Source organism: Canis lupus, chromosome 3 (assembly GCF_011100685.1).
Source record: "Canis lupus familiaris isolate Mischka breed German Shepherd chromosome 3, alternate assembly UU_Cfam_GSD_1.0, whole genome shotgun sequence".
NCBI lineage: Eukaryota > Metazoa > Chordata > Mammalia > Carnivora > Canidae > Canis > Canis lupus.
The window spans coordinates 66,960,840-66,980,897 of NC_049224.1; the positions used below are offsets into that span (position 1 = coordinate 66,960,840).

Below are 20,058 nucleotides of genomic sequence, written 5' to 3' on the forward strand. Positions count from 1 at the left end.
ATGAATGGGACTCCCTGGAGGTATCCAACATGGAGGCACTGAGCCTTTGCCCCTGAATCAGTTGTGTACCTGCCTATCTCCCACCCTCCCCTCCCACTACCCCCGCAGTTAATCTTCCACTTTAAGCCATGACAACAGCTCTTTTTCGGAAACTCTCTCCTCCACCTGTGTGTCTCAGGTTCCCTTCTGGATCTGCCCATCCTTGAAACCTATTGACTCGACTCCATCAAACAAACCCCTTTTGCAGACTGTATGTTTTGGAGTTTGAAAGTGTTTATTTTTTCCAGTAGTTCTCAAGTTCACCTCTGTCTGAGTCAGTATCACTGACTTCCACTAGGGTCGTATCTGCCATGGATAGGCAGTACCAATCCCCATATAGCCCTAAGCCCCAAAACTCCACCCTGGCCAGAGTCCCAGCGCTCCTTCCAAAAATGAGAATTTAGCCACACAGTGGTAATATGGAAGGGTTTGAGACACACACCCCCACCCTTGCCCCTTTAGTCTCAGTATTAGCTCCTTACAGACAGCGGTCGTATCTTCTATCTCTTTAAATCTTTTCTCTCTCCTCAGGTGGAGTGACTTCATTTTGAATGCCAAAGAGGTTGACTCCATGGTCCTACTAGGCTCGGTGACATTTAGGTTAATTTCAGTCCCAGAGAGCAGCCATCAACTTGTCTTTACTCTGGCTGCTGCTTCTAACAAAGGCTTAAGGAGAATGAATTAGAAACAGCCCTGTTCTTTGATGCACATACTCTTTGTTTCTAGGTTTGGGCAAGCCAAGGATGCTGACAGGTTGGTCAGTGCAGCTGCTGCATAAGTAAGGATAGAAGGCAAATTTGCATTGAAGCTTCATTAAAAAAAAAAAAAAAAATCGAGCAGCCCCAGGGGCTCAGCGGTTTAGCGCCGCCTTCAGCCCAGAGTGTGTTGCTGGAGTCCCTGGATCGAGTCCCACAACAGGCTCCCTGCATGGAGCCTGCTTCTCCCTCTGCCTGTGCCTGTGCCTCTCTCTCTCTCTCTCTCTCTCTCTGTGTGTGTGTGTCTCATGAATAAATAAATAAAATATTTTAAAAAATAAAAATAAATAAAAATTTAAAAACTCTATCTATAAGACACTCAACAGACAAATTAGGCTTTGAGCAGATCTTATCTAACAACAGTAACTTCGGAGCAGGAAGCCCACCTGACCATGGCATTAGCCCCAGGGCACTGTGTTCACCAGTTTCTACCTAGAACACGGGCATCTTGGGATCCTTGTCCTTATTTTTCAAGATTTATTTGTGTATTTATTTATTTTCAAGATTTATTTGTTTATTTATTTGTTTGTTTATTTGTTTATTTATTTGTTTGTTTGTTTGTTTATTTATTTATTTGAGAGAGAAAGAGATATCATGAATCAGGAGGAGAGGAAGAAGCAGACTCCCCACTGAGCTGAGAGCCCAACGTGGGGCTCAATCCCAGGACCCTGGGATCATGACCTGAGCCCAAAGCAGATATTAACTGACTGAGCCACCCAGGTGCTTGGGATCCTTGTTCTAATGTTTTCCTAGTCTTAGGGATGAGAGGGCTGGTAAAACAAACAAACAATTAAAAAAAAAAAACCCACTCACCTTACTCTTTTCCAATTCACTAAATTATAAGGAGTACACAGTAATTACTCATTTAATGATTTTTAGGTAAATGCACTTATAAATTAATGAATAATTTGGAGGTAAGAAACATTCTTTATCTTTAGTTGAGAGACATATATTCTTAAAATAATAAATAAAAACTAGACCAAAACCCTTTTTGAAACATAAGAATCTATGCGCTATCTTGTTGATTTTATTACTATACATTTTCTGCAAACATGAGAAGAGTTGCTTCTAAAAGCCTGGAAGAACAAATCATAACAAAATGCCCAATTTGGTACCTATGATCAATAGACAATCTCTTTGACAGGGAGCATCCTGCATGATGGATAGGTTGTATTTTCCTTACAGGTTGAGTGTTGCAGATTCTCAGTTTATTCCTAGAGACAGTAAAGTCTCCCAAAATCATATATTAAAGGCAGATGTACCATGAGAGAGAGGAGGATGGGAGCAGTGGGGTAGAAGGCAGCTTATTGGTTTATTTCCTGATCATGGAAGAGCATCTTTCTCTGCTTTCAACCTTGGTCCTGTAGCAACCTTAAGTTTCCCACTTTCTGGAACAGCCCACAGCCCTAGAGAATCAATCTGCCTGACTGAATTTTTCCTCATTAAAAAAAAAAAAATCAACTTGCTCTTTTGAAACCTCCAATAGTCAAGTGAAATAATTTGTTTCTTACTCTCAAATCCTCCCTCTGCTAGGTAGCTAACAGTGGTTGGGGTGTCTGCCTCTGGATCTTTGTTTGGTCAAGTTCGGATCATATTCCACTCATCATTGTTCATTATAAATCAGTTCTTCGGGTCTTTCAATCACCCATGTTGTGTTCTAAACTGGCTCCAGGGCAGTAAATCAATTAGGAAATGTTTGTAAAGTGGCTTTAAAAAATAGAAAGCATGGATAAGTACAGCACATCATAGAAACAGGTCAGTGCACTTAACAGTGAATCTGGTGCTCTAGCATGGCCTTTGTGAGCACTGGGGCATTCTTCTAATAAATTTCACAGTTATGTACTGAGGTGGATTGATTCATTTCCCCTTTGATATTTCTCTTATTTCCTAGAAGCAAAACCAAATCATTTTTCTTTGAGATATTTGCCTGGGTTGAAGGGTAAGGACAGCCCTATTTTTACAGCAGGAGAGATTGTATTTGGATACGAACTTTCTGATGGCTAAACAAGCAAAGAGATGATCAACAAAAGAAGACTGGAGATTCCATCAATGGAGATCTTCAGGAAAATAAACAAACAAGCAAAAAGAGAGTGTGCTTGAATTAAGACCAAGGATTTAAAAAAAAAATAGGCCTCCAGTTAAGTTGAATTTGGATCAGCTCTGATCCATTGGTAGCAGCCACCTGTAAAATGGTTTTATTCAAGAATGTGGAGGCCATGTCCAGGCTCATCACTATCAGCAATCCCTCCCTTGAGTGTAGAGAAGGCAGATAGAGGCATGCATAGTACCTATCTGCCTTTTGATGTTAGACTACCTGAAGGCAAGATTTATAGACGCTGGTCTGACATAAGAAATCCATTACCCTGCTGTCAGAGACTCCACATTTTGATTAAAACAACCTCACATATGCTCCACATTCCATATAAGATATGAAGCCTATCAACTAACATAAACTATATGATTGTTCCATACAGAGATCTATGCTAAGTTGGAGGTGGTGAGCAAATACATTCCACTTGTTTTATACTGAAGTTTACAAACATGTACACCTATGTTTTCTTATTTTACACTCATTTCATTTTTCAACATGTGTATTTTGTGCCTACTAGGAGTTAGGTAGTACATTAAGAGCTGGACATAAGTACTACATTGAAAATAAAACAAGGCTCTGGCTCTCTGGACTTTACATTTTCAGGAAGGATAAGAGGGAAGAAAACATTCTGTATGGAACCCAATTTGGAGATAAGAAAACTGATGTTCAAATAACACATATAATTTGTCCATTAAAAAAAAAAAGTGACAGGCAGAAGAACAGGACTCTAGCCAGCAGTTTCCAGTGTCATTTCTCTCTGCTTAGACTTAGCGTCTCCATTGTTTCACCCAATCCCCATCCCAGAGCTGGGATCCCACTGCTTCCCCTGCTCTGACACCCCGAGGATTGCTTATCTCCTGGGCAAAGCTGACATTCCGGGGGCCCCTCCAACACCATGAGGGCTTCTCCAGTGATAACCTCAATGCCACAGACCCCTGATGGCTCCTTCAGAAAATAAGGACCTGGTCTGGAAGGGTCAAGAGGTTCTTGACAAGCAATGTGGAGTCAAGCCTGACTTCAGACAGCAGTTAAGATCTGAGGTAGAGAAGAGAGGGAAAGGTGTTATGAGTGGAATGGAATGTAAGAAGCAGAATGGGCATGAGCTGTATGTGAAGGTAAAAAAATCACAAAAGAGGTAGGTGCCTTCAGGGAACAATGAGTAGACAGCTTTAATTACCAAAGGGGGAAAATATATATATATATATAATATAAAAATATAAAATTAAAATATAAAAAATCATATATATACAAATATATATATATACACACACACACACATACCTGCCATAGGCACTGAAAAATTCCATTTAATCCTCACAGCTACTGCATAAGTAAGGAAAGCAGACATCTTCGCTCATCACAGATGAGTAACTAATTTTCATCACTGTTAAGTGACATACCCAAGGTCACAGACTAATAAGTGTCAGAGCCAGGATTCATACTCAGATCTGCCCCTCTCTGCAGCCAGCGTTCCCTCGTTGTGAGTTCATGGCGAAGCATGCAAGGTCCTTGGACACAGGAAGGTAAGACTGGGGGAAAGAGTGAAAGCAGTTATCAAATTGGGTGGAAGAGAAGACAGGCAGACCAGCTTTGCCAATTTGACAATGTTGTTGTTATCCATCCTGGCCTGATGCATGATGTGTTCAGGGAAAGATGGGAGGCAGCTCTCCATCAACAAATCCAAGCCTTCTGTCTGCCATGAAAAGAAACCCTTGACTGTTTCTATTTTAAGGAAAGTTAGAAACCTAGAGATAAATTCCTTATAGGCCCTCAGTTTTCTCCTGTCACCTTTTCTCTCTAGTCAATTCCTTCCCCACCTCTTTGCCTCTCGCTAAAGACACAGCTGGTTGGCTTCTTAGTACTGACCCCTCTCCTTCATCTTTCCTACAGAAGCTCAGCTTTGCTCCTTCACATCCTCCCTCCTCTATAAGGCCATGTGTGTCAGAAAAGGCAGAATGGACCCCCAATCTCAGCAGGGGATTCCACCTTAATCTAATCAACTCTAATCTAAACCAGACATGGTGTCGCATTCCCCTTACTCATGTGGACTTAGATGTGAGCATGTGATACAATTGGGCCAATGAAATATGAAGATGAGTCAGCCTGGAAGCTTCTGGGAGATGATTCACTTTCAAAGGATTACAAGGGAGAAATTATCTCTACTTCTTCGGGATATATATTTTTTTCATCTCTGTGTGATGCCTGGAACTGTGGCAGCCATGTTGCAAACACAAGGGGACCAGGCTAAGGACAGACCAAGGTCACAGACTAGTAAGTGGCAGAGCCAGGATCTATACCAATTTAATAACATTGCCCTTACCAGCTCTTGCCTGACATGTAATATTTTTTTTAAAGATGTATTTATTTATTCATGAGCGACACAGAGAGAGAAAGAGGGGCAGAGACATAGGCAGAGGGAGAAGCAGACTCCCCACAGGGAGCCCAATGCAGGACTCCATCCGGGATCCCAGGATCACGCCCTGAGCCCAAGGCAGATGCTCAACCGCTGAGCCAACCAGGTGTCCCTGACATGTGATGTATTAAAAGGAAGATGGTACCCTGTGCTGATTCACTGTGCAAGAGAGTGTTTTTTTTGGGGGGGGGGGATGCTTGACAAAAAAAGAGGTTCTGAAAAGGGGAGGAGTATGAGCTATAGGAGAACGGGGATGGAAAAAATTATAAGAAATATCACTTCAGTTATTAAGTAACATCCTTTGAGAGGAAGGAAAAAATAATGGAACTTTTTAAAATTTTTTGGTTGTTGAACGATGCTTCTTGAATGGAACTTTTTAAAATTTTTTGGTTGTTGAACGGTCACTCAGAAACTAGACCACAGTGATCACGGCTTCAATGGCATGAAAACAGGACTAAAGGAAATGAGTCACAGCACAGGAGGCAGCTGTCATATGCACATTTGTTGGTTTTGTGTACTCTTTACCATGGAACGGGGGTCAGCAAAGTGCAGCCCTGTGGCCAATTCAAGCCTGCTCCCTGTTTTTATAAATAAAGTTTTGTTGGAACACAGCCAAATCCACTTGTTTACATATTGTCCAGAGCTGCTTTTGTGCTAAAATGTCAGTGTTGAGTAATCACAGCAGAGACTGTATAGCTCGTAAAGCTGACCATACTTTCTATCTGTCCCTTTACGGAAAGTTTGCCACCCCTGATTTAGAAGGAAGAGAACTGAACTGACAGGCTGAGTATACAAATGATATATATATCATCTACAAATAAGATTTGGTGGATGACTCCCCTTTCTATAGCTAGTTCAGGATAAATAGCCTTCATTTTTCTCATCTGGCTGATCTCTGTTGATTTCCACAGAACTGAGAGAATCTGAGTCCTCATCCTGGATCTGCCAGTCACTCCATATGTGACATTGAATAATTCACCTCACCTGTAAGAAAATAAAAATTAAAAATTAAAGAGGCAGAGTCCCTGTTCACAGTAGTTCAAAGGCTACATATACTACAAGGGTGAGATTATTACCATTGTGTGTGTGTGTGTGTGTGTATACATATATATACACATATACAGCCAACTAAATATAAAAATGACTCACCTATACATGTGGCCAACAAGCACACAAGAAAATGCTCCACATCACTGGTCATCAGGGAAATACAAATCAAAACCACAATGAAATACCACCTCACACCAGTGAGACTGGGGAAAATTAACAAGACAGGAAACAACAAATGTTGGAGAGGATGTGGAGAAAGGGGAACCCTCTTGCACTGTTGGTGGGAATGTGAACTGGTACAGCCACTCTGGAAAACTGTGTGGAGGTTCCTCAAAGAGTTAAAAATAGATCTGCCCTACGACCCAGCAATTGCACTGCTGGGTATTTACCCCAAAGATACAGATGCATTGAAACAGCAGGACACCTACACCCCAAAGTTTCTAGCAGCAATGTCCACAATAGCCAAACTGTGGAAGGAGCCTCAGTGTCCATCGAAAGATAAATGGATAAAGAAGATGTAGTCTATATATACAATGGAACATTACTCAGCCATCAGAAAGGACAAATATCCTGCTTCGACATGGATGGAACTGGAGGATATTATGCTGAGTGACATAAGTCAATCGGAGAAAGACCATCATTATATGGTTTCACTCATTTGGGGAATATAAGAAATAGTGAAAGGTATTAAAGGGAAAAGGAGAGAAACTGAGTGGGAAATATCAGTGAGGGTGATAGCACATGAGAGACTCCTAACTCTGGGAAATGAACAAGGGGTAGCGGAAGGGGAGGCAGGCAAGGGGATGGGGTGACTGAGTGACGGGCACTGAGGAGGGCACTTGACGGGATGAGCACTGGGTGTTATACTATATGTTGGCCAATCGAACTCCAATAAAAAAAAAAAAAAAATATATATATATATATATATATATATATATATAGAGAGAGAGAGAGAGAGAGAGAGAGAGAGAGAGATGACTCACCTAAAGCCATGTGAATTCTGATCCACAATCTGCAGCAACCAACCTAAGAAACCAATCCATGACCCACAAGAACCAGCTCAGGAAGCCAACATACTAACTGTAAGTCAGACTTGATGGAAGTGAGATCATTATCTCTAGCAACTGATCCAGAAAGTCAAACAATAAATCCCATAACAATCAGGACAAAACAGTCAGGTCTTGATTAATAACTGACAACTCTCCTAATTTGCATCTTCACTTCCAACAAAGGACCAACCAGAGAAAGTCAAATATGCACCCCAACCAATCACACAGGATGTTTAGCTTTGAAATATCCTGCCTGCAGCTTTCCTGTGCCCACAGTCTCCAGTCAGGACATACCTGAAGCCTTCTTTGTTTCCCACTAACATGCTTTCTCATTCCTCTGCCTGTCTTTGAGTCGGCCAAAACACAAGTAATGGTAGATGACTCTTTTGCTATATTAAGTTCAGAATAGATAGCCTTTGCTTTCCTCATTTCGTTGATCTCTTGTTTATTTCCATAGAACTTTGAATCAAAGGATCTCAGTTCCAGTCCTTGGTCTGCCACTCATTCCATATGTGACATTGAATTACTTGCCTCATCAGTTAAAAAAAAATTTTTTTAATTAAAAAAATTAAAATTAAAAAATTGAAGAGGTAGTGTCCCTACCCATTGTATCTCATAGGCTACGAACACTCTAAGAGTGAGATCATTGCCATACTGAAACTATGTGCAAAGGACAGAGGTAGCTCTGAAGAAGGAATGACAGGTTGCATCTGAGCCCAGCACTGATTAATTGATAATCATTGTTTTCTTTAGCCATTATGAATAGAGTCATTGAGAAACTATCTCTCTCCTAAATTCACAAACTTCTTCCTTCCCAAGCAATACTACAATCCATTCATTTCAAATTATGGTACAGTCATTTGTTCGAAAATCCAATTTCACAAATGGCTCATCTCTTAAAGTAATATTTTAATGGATCTTGATTCAAACTTTAGTCAAACCTTCTTTTCTAAGCTTTCCATTAGTAGACTCAGTTGAGTTTGTCCAAAGCACTATCGGTTTGCTTCATGGGTGCTTAGAAATTTCCACAAATGACACACTTCTGAATATTTTTGGGTGTCCTTAATCTTTTGCAGAATACCTACTTGGTTTATGGTGTGCAAAACAAAAGACCAGTTTACAGAGCTTTCATTAAAATATCATCAAGTTCCTTAGGTAATATTATCATGATTTTATTGTCCATGATAATTCTACAAATGTCCTTAACCTTTTAAAGCTACAGTTTCCATTAGTTAAAAAAGCAAGATATAAATATTTATTTGGATTTTTTAGCTGTAGCCCAAATGTTATGTGACATATAAGCAAAACCCATCTTATAAGTTCCGTAACATCCCAGATTCTCCTACTATATACAAATTGAAAAGTACACTGGACAGTTTGGGGAATCCTGGTGTCCAGTCTGGAATCTACCCCTGATTAAGCTCCAGACACTAACATTACAATTTTGGATTCCTATTTCCTCTCTTATAGGCTATTACTAAAGTTCATCTCAAGACTAAAAAGCTGGGCAGCCCGGCTGGCTCAGCGGTTTAGCGACGTCTTCAGCCTAGGGCGTGATCCTGGAGACCTGGGATCAAGTCCCATGTGGGGCTCCCTGCATGAAGCCTGCTTCTCCCTCCGCCTGTGTCTCTGCCTCTCTCTCTCTCTCTCTTTGCCTCTCACGAATAAATAAATCTTTAAAAAAAAAAGATTAAAAAGCTATCATCAGGGACACCTTGGGTGGCTCAGTGGTTGAGCATCTGCCTTTGGCTCAAGGCATGATCCTGGTATCTCAGGATCAAGTCCCACATCCTGCCTCCTGCATGGAGCCTGCTTCTCCTTCTGCCTTTGTCTCTGCCTCTCTCTCTCTCTCTCTCTGTATTTCATAAACATATAAATAAAATCTTAAAAAAAAAAAAGCTAACATCAGTGAGCTCCATAAATTTTAAGAAATTGTAACAGAAAACGACATTTTCCAGATATTCAACTGGATGGTGCCCATCTGGAGGAGGTTTAACATCATGAAATCTCAACAGTTCACCTCAAGGAGCACTAGATTCAAAGTGGAATCTAGGATGACTCCTGTTGAGATAGTGTTCCTAGACAGAACAATATTTAGTTAGTGTCATCAGCATGGATGATTGAAAACGTCAATGAGGGGAAGGCCTTGACTCAACCACTTATAGAGCAAGGGCTAGGGATTTGGGAGTAAGACACTACCCCTCCAGATGCCACAGCAAGTGAGGAGAGAAGTCATTTGCAAATGAATAGAGACCATTCACTTGGCTCTGATCTCACTGCAGGACCCATCTGGTAAAGAAATAAATGATTCTTCTTTATCATCCTAGGTAGTGTGGTAGTTATCAGCAGTAAGTCTGAAACCATGCTTCCAGGGTTCAAATCCCCACTTTGCCACTGGCCAACTTTGTGATCCTGAGTGTTACCTAGAAGTCCTCTGTCTTAGGCTTTTCCTTATCTAGAAAGCATGCATAATATCAAGAGTTTTTGCTAACAGCAAAACTCATGAAGTTTTCTGAGTATTAATTAATCAATATGCTATTTCACATTAGAATCCACAGTACCATACATCTTAAGGCAGAGTTGTTAGAGAACTATAGCTTCAAAGTGCAAGTGATGCAAATATTTTTATTTCCCACAAGAGGGCCAACAAAACACTGTGAGATTCTTCTGATACTGTACAACAATCTAAATTAATAATGCTGAAACAAAACAAACTGCCATTTATATTTAACAAGTGTGAATCGCCACACGTGAAAAGCACAACCAACAGACCGCCCTGATGATGCATAATAACTAATTGTCCTTCCAGAATATAGTGGGAATGCCAGCCTGGATGCAGCCATCCATGAGAGGTTGTTTTCTTTGTTGTTGTTGTTGTTTTATTCATTTGAGAGAGAGAGAGCAAGAGCAGAAGATAGGGGTGGCAGAGGGAGAGGGAGAAGCAGACTCCCCACTGAGCGGGGAGCCCTACTTGGAGCTCCATCCCAGGACCCTGAGATCATGACCTGGCTGAAGGCAAACACTTAACCAACTGAGCCACCCAGGCGCCCCCATCTGTGGGAGCTTCTTGAGGCTGCCTGACTTTTTGCTGAACACCAATTTCAGCCTTCCACAAATTCCAATAATATCTAACTTCAATTTCTAAATACTAAAACTTAATATCCCTCAATGAATCACATAAAAGGTAGAAGTGCATGGTATTCGGTTGTGGAAAAGAGAGAAAAGAAGAGAAAGGAAGAAGGAAGGAATGAGGGAGGAAGAGTAAGAAAATCTCTGGAATTTTCATCATCTACCAATAAGAATTAAAGAAAAGGATATCCTCCTAATTTTTAAAACCCTTTCCTCCGAAAAGAAGGGAAAAAAAAAAAAAAAACTTTCCTCCCAAAGTCTAGGGTACAGTCTGGACTATGTGTGCCTTTTCTTTTCCCTGGAGCTGGGAAGTTCTAGGAGGTCATGGTCAACCCAAAAGGAGAAATCCCATCTGGCTTCATCCTATAGTTCTGTCACTTCCACTTCACCAACCAATTAACAATTCATAATTAGGTCCAGAGTCAAAATTCCTTAGTTACTGCCCCCTGTGAGGGGAAATTTTCAGTAAAACAAGACAAAAAATATGTCACACTTTTCCACTTGGAGCTGGATCAAGCCCACAGCAGTTAGCTGGAGAGGTGTGTAAGCCCCCGTCACTACCCTACCTCTGAGCACCTGTGGCCAGGCAAGACAGCTGGGCCACTCCCTTCAGAGAATCACAGGACTCTTATTACACCTTTAAGGACAGCACTTCCGAGCATCCTCACCTGTACCCACATCCTCTTCTCTGCTGGCTTGTTTCCCCTCTCACGCCTTGATTTCCGTGAATATCTCTGTGGGTTTTATTAATACAAATGACCCCCACACACACATAGTAGTAGGTACATGGCTTCATTTTAGCATATACCAACATTGAATTCCAGCCCAAGTCTTGGTGACTCTAAAATAGCACATCTACCACCTTTTGTCATTCATTTCTTTTCTTTCTTATAATCTATCCATTTGTATGGAGATTCTGAGACCAAAATTCCCCCCTCCTTTAAAACTGTTCTTTCCTCTAAGTCCCCAGACACAGTCTGCATCTCCATTCTCTCTGACTCAGACTTATTATCATCCGGAGCAATTATTTCTGTGAATGTTTCTCCCTTCCTGTCTATATTAGTTTCCTAGGGCTGCCTTATCAAAGTTCCACAAACCTGGGTGGCTTAAAATGACAGAATTGGGGACATCTGGGTGGCTCAGTGGTTGAGCATCTGCCTTCAACTCAGGGCATGATCCCAGGTTCTCTGGATGAGTCTCACATTGGGCTCCCTGCAGGAAGTCTGATTCTCCCTCCTTCCCTCTGCCTATGTCTCTGCCTCTCTCTCTGTGCCTCTCATGAATAAATAAATAAAATATTTTTTTAAAATGACACAAATGCATTGTCTTGCAGTTCTGGAAGTTAGAAGTGCAAAAAGCTGTTTCTTTCTACAGCCTCTGAGGGACAATCCATCCCATGCCTCTCTCCTAGCCAGCAATCCATGATGTCCTTGGCTTTAGAGGCATCACTTCAATCTCTGTCTTCACAGGGTCTTCTTCTAAGGACACCAATCATTGGAATTAGGGACACCCTAACTCAGTATAGCCTTGTCCTGACCAATTACATCTGCAAAGATCCTATTGCCAAATAAAGTCACATTCGCAGGTACCGGGGTTACGACTTCAACATACCTTTTTGAGGAGACATGATTCTACTAACATCATTCCTTTTCATTTTATTTTTTTTAAGATTTTATTTATTTATTCATGATAGACACACAGAGAGAGACAGAGACAGAGGAAATAGACAGAAGGAGAAGCAGGCTCCTCACAGGGAGTGAGATGCAGGACTCGATCCCCGGACCCAGGATTACGTCCTGAGCTGAAGACAGGGTAGATCAACTGCTGAGCTACCCAGGCATCCCTCCTTTTTATTTTAGATCCTTATGCTTCAGTCAGCTGAACTTCAGAACAATTGACCTGTTCTTTATCCCCAGGGATGGAGCTAGTCCAAGGAGCCATCACCATCTCCTCCTGAGCTTGGAATGCCAATCCCATGATGCAACCCCATGTACACAGCCAGCCATGCCCTCCCAAAACTGCCACTCCCTAACAAGATCAAAATATCTATCAGAAAAATAATGAAGCCCTGCCTGTGTTTTCCTTCTTTGTGGGAAACTTTCCCTGCTGGTGCTGTTTTTCCACACCTACTTAGGAGGAGCTGATAATAAGGTACAGTAGGCCCTAGGTCACAACCTAAACATACCCATCATGAAGACATCCAGGTTCCATTTTGGCCAGATTAGGTGGTAAGAATGAAGACACTTATCAGACATATCTGGATGTAGTTAAATCCTGGCTTTGCCATTTGTGACCAGAAACAAGATATCTCACCTCTTTTTGCCTCAGATTTTATATCTGAAAACGAAGTTACTAACAGTATCAGTCATGGGATTATTAAAAACATTAAAAATGGTTACATAAAATGTCTGCCTTGATTTATGTCATGAGCTGAACTGTGACCCTCTGAAATTCATATATTAAAGCCCTAAGCCCCAGTACCCAGAATGTGACTGTATTTGGAGGTGGGACCTTTAAAGAAGTGAGTAAGTAAAAATGAGGCTGTTAGAGTGGGCCCTAAACCAATCTGACGGTGTTCTCATAAAAGGGAATTTGGAGGCAGAGAGAGACGCCAAAGATGCGTGCACAGAGAAAAACCCTGTGAGGACACAAAGCATGCACATCTGTAAACCAGGACCAAGCCTGTCCAAAACTTGATCTTGGACTTCCAGCCTCCAGAGCTGTGAGGGAATACATTTCTGTTGTTTAAGCCATCCAGACTGTGGTATTTGAGGTGTTTTTTTCCTTCTGGTTTTCTTGAGGTAAACTTGACAAATAAAAATTGAATATATTTCATGTGTACACTGTGATGTTTTGATACAAGTATGCATTGTGAGACAATTACCACAATCAAGCTAAATGACATAGCCATCACCTCACATAGTTACCATCTTTCTTGTGTGGTGGGAACACTTAAGATCTACTCTCAGCAAATTTCATGTGTACAATACAGTATTATTAACTACAGTCACCATATTGCACAGTAGATCTCCAGAGCTTACGCATCTTGCATAACTGAAACTTTATACCCTTTGACCAACATCTCTTTATTTCCCCTTCCCCTCAACTCCTGGAAACCACCATTTTACTCTCTGCTGCTATGAGTCCAACATTTTTAAACTCCACATATCAGTGAGGTCATGTAGTATTTGTCTTTCTGTATCAAGCTTATTTCACTTAGCGTAACATCCTCCAGGTTCATCCATATCGACATGAAAGATAAGATTTCCTTCTGCTTTTCAGTGAGTAATATTCCATTGTAGTTATACACTACATTTTCTTTATTCATTCATCCATCAACAGACAGTTGAGTTGTTTTCATATCTTGGCTATTGCAAATGATACTGCAATGAATATGGGGGTGCAAATAATGAGATGCTGATTTCATTTCCTTTATATACAGACACCTAGAAGTGAGACCACTTCTTAATTTTTTGAAGAACCTCCCTACTGTTTTCCATGGCAGCTCTACTAATCTACACTCCCACCAACAGGATATGTGGGTTCCAATTTCTCCACATGCCCAACGGCATTTATTATCTTGTCTTTTTGGTAATGACCATTGTAACAGGTAAGGTTAGGGACACCCTAACTCAATGTCATTATAGTTGTTTTGTTTTGTTTTGTTGGTCTTGGTTTTAGTTTTTTGTCATTGTAATTTTGATTTGCACTTCCCTGATAACTAGTGATGATATGCACCTTTTCATACACATGCTGGCCATTTCTAAGTCTTTTCTGGGAAAACATCTATTCAGATCCTTTGTCTATTTTTTTTTAAATCAGGTGTATTGTTTTTCTTAAACTAGTAAGTTATTTTGAGTTTCTTATATTTTTGGGGTATTAACCCCTTGTCAGATACATGGCTTGCTGCTCTTGCCTTCTTCCTCCATCAATCAAATTCCAAAAGTCTTTCAAACTTTAGCTAAAATTCTGCCTCCTTGATAAATGCTTCCACTGGGAATCATCTGCCCTTTCTCTGCCACCTCCCGGATGCCTGGAAACAGAGTCCAGATCCACCTCCATTTGGCTTCTCTGTATGTATGAGCACAAGGCCCCACAAATTCTGTTTGAAATAAGGGAAAGTAAACATAAAGCTGCAGCCTAGAGTAGAGACGAGGAGTGCCAGTGCATTGTCTACTTAGGAAACAGCTTTATGTTTGCAACTTTGGCAAAATTCAAAACAGGAAACCCTCACACTTGAATTCCAAATCCAATTGCATTCACAGGGAGGGAGTTCTACCAACATCTCCAAGAGACATGAATCCCCCAGGCACGATGAGGGGAAAAAATTTCTTGCCTAATACCCCCAATTCTCAGCAGCTCCCGAGTGAAGGAAAATGAGTGGCTTCCAAAGGGAACCACAGAGGTGGCAGTGGTTCCAATGGTCTCTACACAGCTAAAGACACAAAGCTTAAATGGCTTTATAGGGTAATTTAAATGAAAATAATAGTGAAAGGGAAAATAAGGGAAGGTAGAAGAAATGTGTGGGAAATATCAGAAAGGGAGACAGAACGTAAAGACTGCTAACTCTGGGAAACGAACTAGGGGTGGTAGAAGGGGAGGAGGGCGGGGGGTGGGAGTGAATGGGTGACGGGCACTGGGTGTTATTCTGTATGTTAGTAAATTGAACACCAATAAAAAAAAAAAAAAAGAAAATGAATAAAACCTAAGTGCTGTCAGAGGCAAGCTGCAAAAGTTGAAACCTCAGTGTGTACCCCCCACAACACGCACTGGAGCACTGGGTGCCCAACCCCCAGGAGGCAGGCTGGCCTGCAGCGGGCATCAGAGACAAGAACTGGACCTCATAGCCAGATGGCCCCATTGTTTACCGACAGGATAACTTTGGACAACTTACTTAACCCTTCTGGGCCTCAGTTTCCACTTATCCAAAACTAAAGCCTTATGAGTTAATGTTGAGCTCTTACCACACACCAGACGCTTTGCCATGGGCAGTATGTAACAGGATTGAGTGAGTTTACATGTTTAAGGCTCCTGGATCAGAATCCAACACAGGGTCCACACTGAAAACACTAAATGGTGATTATTGTTGCTGCAAAGAAAGATGTTATCTCTCTAGCCTATGGTCAGATGGATTGACGGATTTTTCATTTCTAAGAAAGTTCAAGCCCTGGCTTTGTCCTCCACCAGCTACACGGTCTTAGGTAAACTTCTGAAGCTTCTCAGCCTCCCGGCCTCTGATCTTCCAAATGTGCATAACAGCCTCAGCTTCACAAGGTCATTGGGATACCCAGGTGAGATCTGGAGGTGAAAGGCCTTGAAACTTAATGTATTAAATGCACATATCAAATTATTCTGATTACTGCTCCCACCACTGTGTTATTTTCTGCCCCCATTCCCATGGTAAATGGCCATGACTTCATGCTTCAGGGAAGAGAAGCTGTATACCAGGCCTCCCCAAGAGCCAGTGCATGGTGGCGAGCTGTGACTCCATGCTATGTGTCACCCCAGAGGTCTGAGCCTTCTATCCTTCAAATTTAGGGGCCACTAATAAGCCACACCCTGGTAAGGTCAACAGAGCAATAAGTAAGCCAGCCTATCAATTCGGTCAATCTCTTTGTTATCCTCACAGCTGTCACACCACTCGGGCTGCAAGGAGGACCAGTCTACTTAGAAGGTAGTTGCAATGACAATGAACTGCACGATAGCCTGACCAAATAATGGTGGGGTGGAAGTGGGGTGATTGGAAAGGGAACCATGGATTTTGGAAATGCACAAGAAATGTAAACTTCTAGCCCCTGCCTAAGTGTACTTCTCCTAAAGTCTCTCCTGATCATGGTGTCTGACATATCCCACCTTTCCTCATGACTTTTTAGCTCAGTGCCTCAGTTTCCCCTTCTAAAATGAAAGTAATAATTATACCTCTTTTAGGACAATGATATGGATGAAATGCCCCATATAGGAAAATGTTTACAACAAGTATGGCACACGGTGTTTCATAACACTAAGTTTCAGCCTTTATAGGAAGGAGCCTAGACTATCTCTGCACTAAGTGCTTAATAAATATCAGTTGGTTGGATGAATGAATGATTGAATGAGTGAATGAATAAACACTCCCCACACTCACCAGACTCATCTCTCCCGTCCCAACAACATATTTATAGAATGCAGTTTCTTACGTAAAGTTTAGGCATGAAGAAATAGGGGCACTGCAAAATCAGCTTGTCCACATAGGAATGTGGGTGAGCAGTAGGCCAGCTCTATGCCAGGCACCAGATAAAACCCACTGATTGACCGTTGACTGATTTATCCAGCTTTGCGGTCCTCCATTCCATAAATATATATTAAGTTCCTGTCCTGGATCATGCATGGGGCTCCTCTGCCCCATCCACAAGGGAGGCTGCCTTTAATCTAAGGCACTGTTGTGCCTCACTGCCCCACTGTTGTAACCTCAGTAAACACATCAGAAAGCAAGACTTGGAGTAGATCTCACAGTGCAGGGGAAGCCAGGGGCCCCAGCCCCCCACAGCATCCCTCCTGAAGCATCTGAAAGCACAGTGGAGTCTTTTCTCCCTGTGACACCTGATTTCCTCTTAGATGACTGTCACAGCCAGAGCTACATTGTCCCAAGGACAAGGCCATCGGGGTTCAGTTTCGAGAGCCTGCAAGTGTAGCCTTGTTTGTTCCAGTGGGGGCGGGGGTGGGAGGATGTTGATAAGCATCACCATGATCCATGACTTACCGTTCATTTCCTAATCAGTCATCACATTTTGTTCAAGCTTAATGCTGACCTATCGTATTTAACGCTACATTCCGCAGCAAAAAGCTACTGCTGAGATTACTGAGGGAAACCCGCCAGCTCTTGGCCTTGCTGCTGCAGCAAGCAAAAGAAACTTAGATTTTCAGGATATTTTCCCTCTTGTTATCTAGGGGTTTTCACGTTGTTCAAAGACTGCGTCCCCCTCTTCTTTCCTTTTTCCCTCCATGGTGCTGAGACAACTTGAATTACTGAAAGCAGAGCCATATTTGGCTACTATTTCGACCTGCTCTCCCTGCTTCATCCCTCCCCACCCCAAAACTGCACACACACAAATGCGCATACACACACACATGTTAGTAGCCAACAGAACTCTGTGACCTTCGGCCAGTCACCTCCCTCTCAGCTTACATTTCATCAACTCTAAAATGGGGAGATTGGACTAGATCAACTTTTTCTGTTCTGAAATGACACAATTCCAATTTTCCTTCTGATTTTAAAATGATGGCATTAGAGTCCTGAATTATCTGAGATGGAAGGCACATGTAGAGATAATCCAATACGGCATCCTCCACGTTTCAACCATTTAGAGCCACTTCATTGTGTTACAGCATCTACATACCCCCATCCTATATTTACTCAACTATTTTCCTTTAGGTTGACTTTTTTGCTTAAATGCCTGCTTTTAAAAAGGACAACTTATCACTACCATAAAGAAAACCATAATCTTTTGTCATAAATAGAATCATAACCAAAGGGAAATAAAACAACCAAAGAAAATTCTAGCCGGGTACTAGTGCCACCCCCCACCCAAGGACACCAGCCTGCTCCTTGTACCTCTCTGTTGAAAGGGCACTGTAGCTCTTGTTGAAAAGTTGCTAAAGTGTTGCTTCCACAAAAGGTGATTTCTCCTGGTCCTACTCAGCATTGGAAAGGGCGACAGCTCTCTCCCCAGGTGTGCTGGTGATATTTGTCTCAGAGGCTGGATGCCATGCCACCCAAGATCACTCTCACATACTTCACTTGGGGTAAAAAGTCTTCAAGGTTGTTATTTGTTCACTATTGTACTTAGTCCATGCGATGTTCCAAAGTGTCCAAATCTGCATCTTGACCATCTCCTTCATCTGTGAGCACTGCCAGGGAGTGGGGATGAGGACGCAGGAATCCTCAAACATACACTCACACACAAGCACGAAATGCTCCCGTGCAGCTTGGAAACAGCACACTGCCACCTTCCCTGGCACTTCCCCAAGTCCACAGCTCTGGGCATCTCTGACCTTGGGCAGTTCAATGCTGCTGCCTTTTCAAAAGGAATCACTGCCAGTGTACACCCAAGAACAGCTTCCCCCTGAACATCTGAGGAGCCTCTCAGGGGCAGCTTCTCCTTCTCCCTTTTCTCTCTTCAGAGACACCAAGAGGAGAGAGAGCAGGACAGAGACTGGGGGCAGAGGCAGCAAAGAGAGCACAGGGGGAGGCACTGCCTTGGTTTATTTAGTATGATGTCGGGGGAAAAAACACTTCAGTGTTTCCTCCTAGGTTGCAGTCTGGCACCCATCTCCAATTCTATCATTTTGCAGCAACATGAACTTGGGCGAGTTGCTCATTCTCTCTGAGCTTTCATCTCAGCCTTTGCAAAATGGCTCCTATTGTGAAGATGTGAGGAGTTCTGGCAGGAGCGGGGCCAGCCAGGCGCAGAGACAAACATTCCCCCAAGATTCATTCTTTCAGCCTTTCTTAACTTTGGCACCCTTTGTGAAGGTCCCAAATCTGCCCTGTTCATATTTGTTTGTTTATTTGTTTGTTTTGCCTTCCAAATCCTGGGTCTCATCTGCAAAGTAAAACAAAGAGAGAGAGAGAGAGCACGCGCTGTGAATTTTCATAATTTAAGGGTTTTCTCCTCCGACCTGATTATGGAAAGTGATGTATGGGGGCCCGAGTGGAATGACAAGGGAGCAGAGAAGAGGGAAGAAAGACTTTACACCGGCAAGCCCAATAATCAGCCCCTTTTGAATAATCATTAGCAGCCTGCTGGAAGCTCCAAGTCCCCAAAAGGTTTTCGGGATGAGAGAGCAACACCATGAATCTAGAAAATGTGGTGCATTTTGTGCATAGATTTGAATTAGAGAATTCTTGGTTGGTTTTGCATCTGAAGTTGGGGAGTTAGACGAAGGCACAAAGAAAAACGGAGAAACACTTCCCCCTGCTGGCAGGATGGTAAATAGCAGCATAGATGTAAAAAATTTCCATGAGCATGGATGTAAAAAATTTCCACTCATGCCCTAAATGTTTGCAAAGGATTCACTATGTGCATTTGAATTTGAATTTTATGGAATACATTTCCCCATCTGAAGCTACCTTCAAAGGTTGTAAAAAATGATCACGGAACAGAGGCCTGCTTTCCAACGATTATGTTCTTCACTGGGCATTTTGCTATTTCTTTACTTGAACAGGAAATACATTGTCAGGATTTTAAAATCAAAACAATATAAAAGTTATAGGTTGAAAAATCTCACCCCTGTTTCTGCCTTCCTTATCAGATATTTTTATTGTATTTTTTATATAAATATAAGCAAACATAGCTATATTTTTTTCCTTCTTTCTCATACAATAGGTAGCTACTCAACACTGTTCTGCATATTGCTTTTGTCACTGACCACCACACCTCAAAGATGTTTCCATTTCGGGACACTATAAGCTTCCTCCTTCTTTTTTCACCAATACATTTTAAATATAGAAAAAAAAATACATTGCCAGTTGGGAAACCATATACATTTGTT

The 20,058-nt window shown here is 41.9% G+C and overlaps 1 long non-coding RNA gene across 3 annotated transcripts in view; it reads right to left on the reverse strand.

Moving 5' to 3' along the window:
* Positions 1 to 20,058, reverse strand: part of LOC111094898 — an 82,402-nt gene that overhangs the window by 33,559 nt on the left and 28,785 nt on the right. For all 3 annotated transcript variants that reach the window (XR_005357228.1, XR_005357230.1, XR_005357229.1), the window contains exons 2-4: positions 18,119 to 19,109; positions 15,492 to 15,587; positions 4,168 to 6,283 (exon numbers count right to left, since the gene is read on the reverse strand). This is a non-coding gene — a long non-coding RNA (uncharacterized LOC111094898). The remainder of the gene's footprint in view (positions 1 to 4,167; positions 6,284 to 15,491; positions 15,588 to 18,118; positions 19,110 to 20,058) is intronic.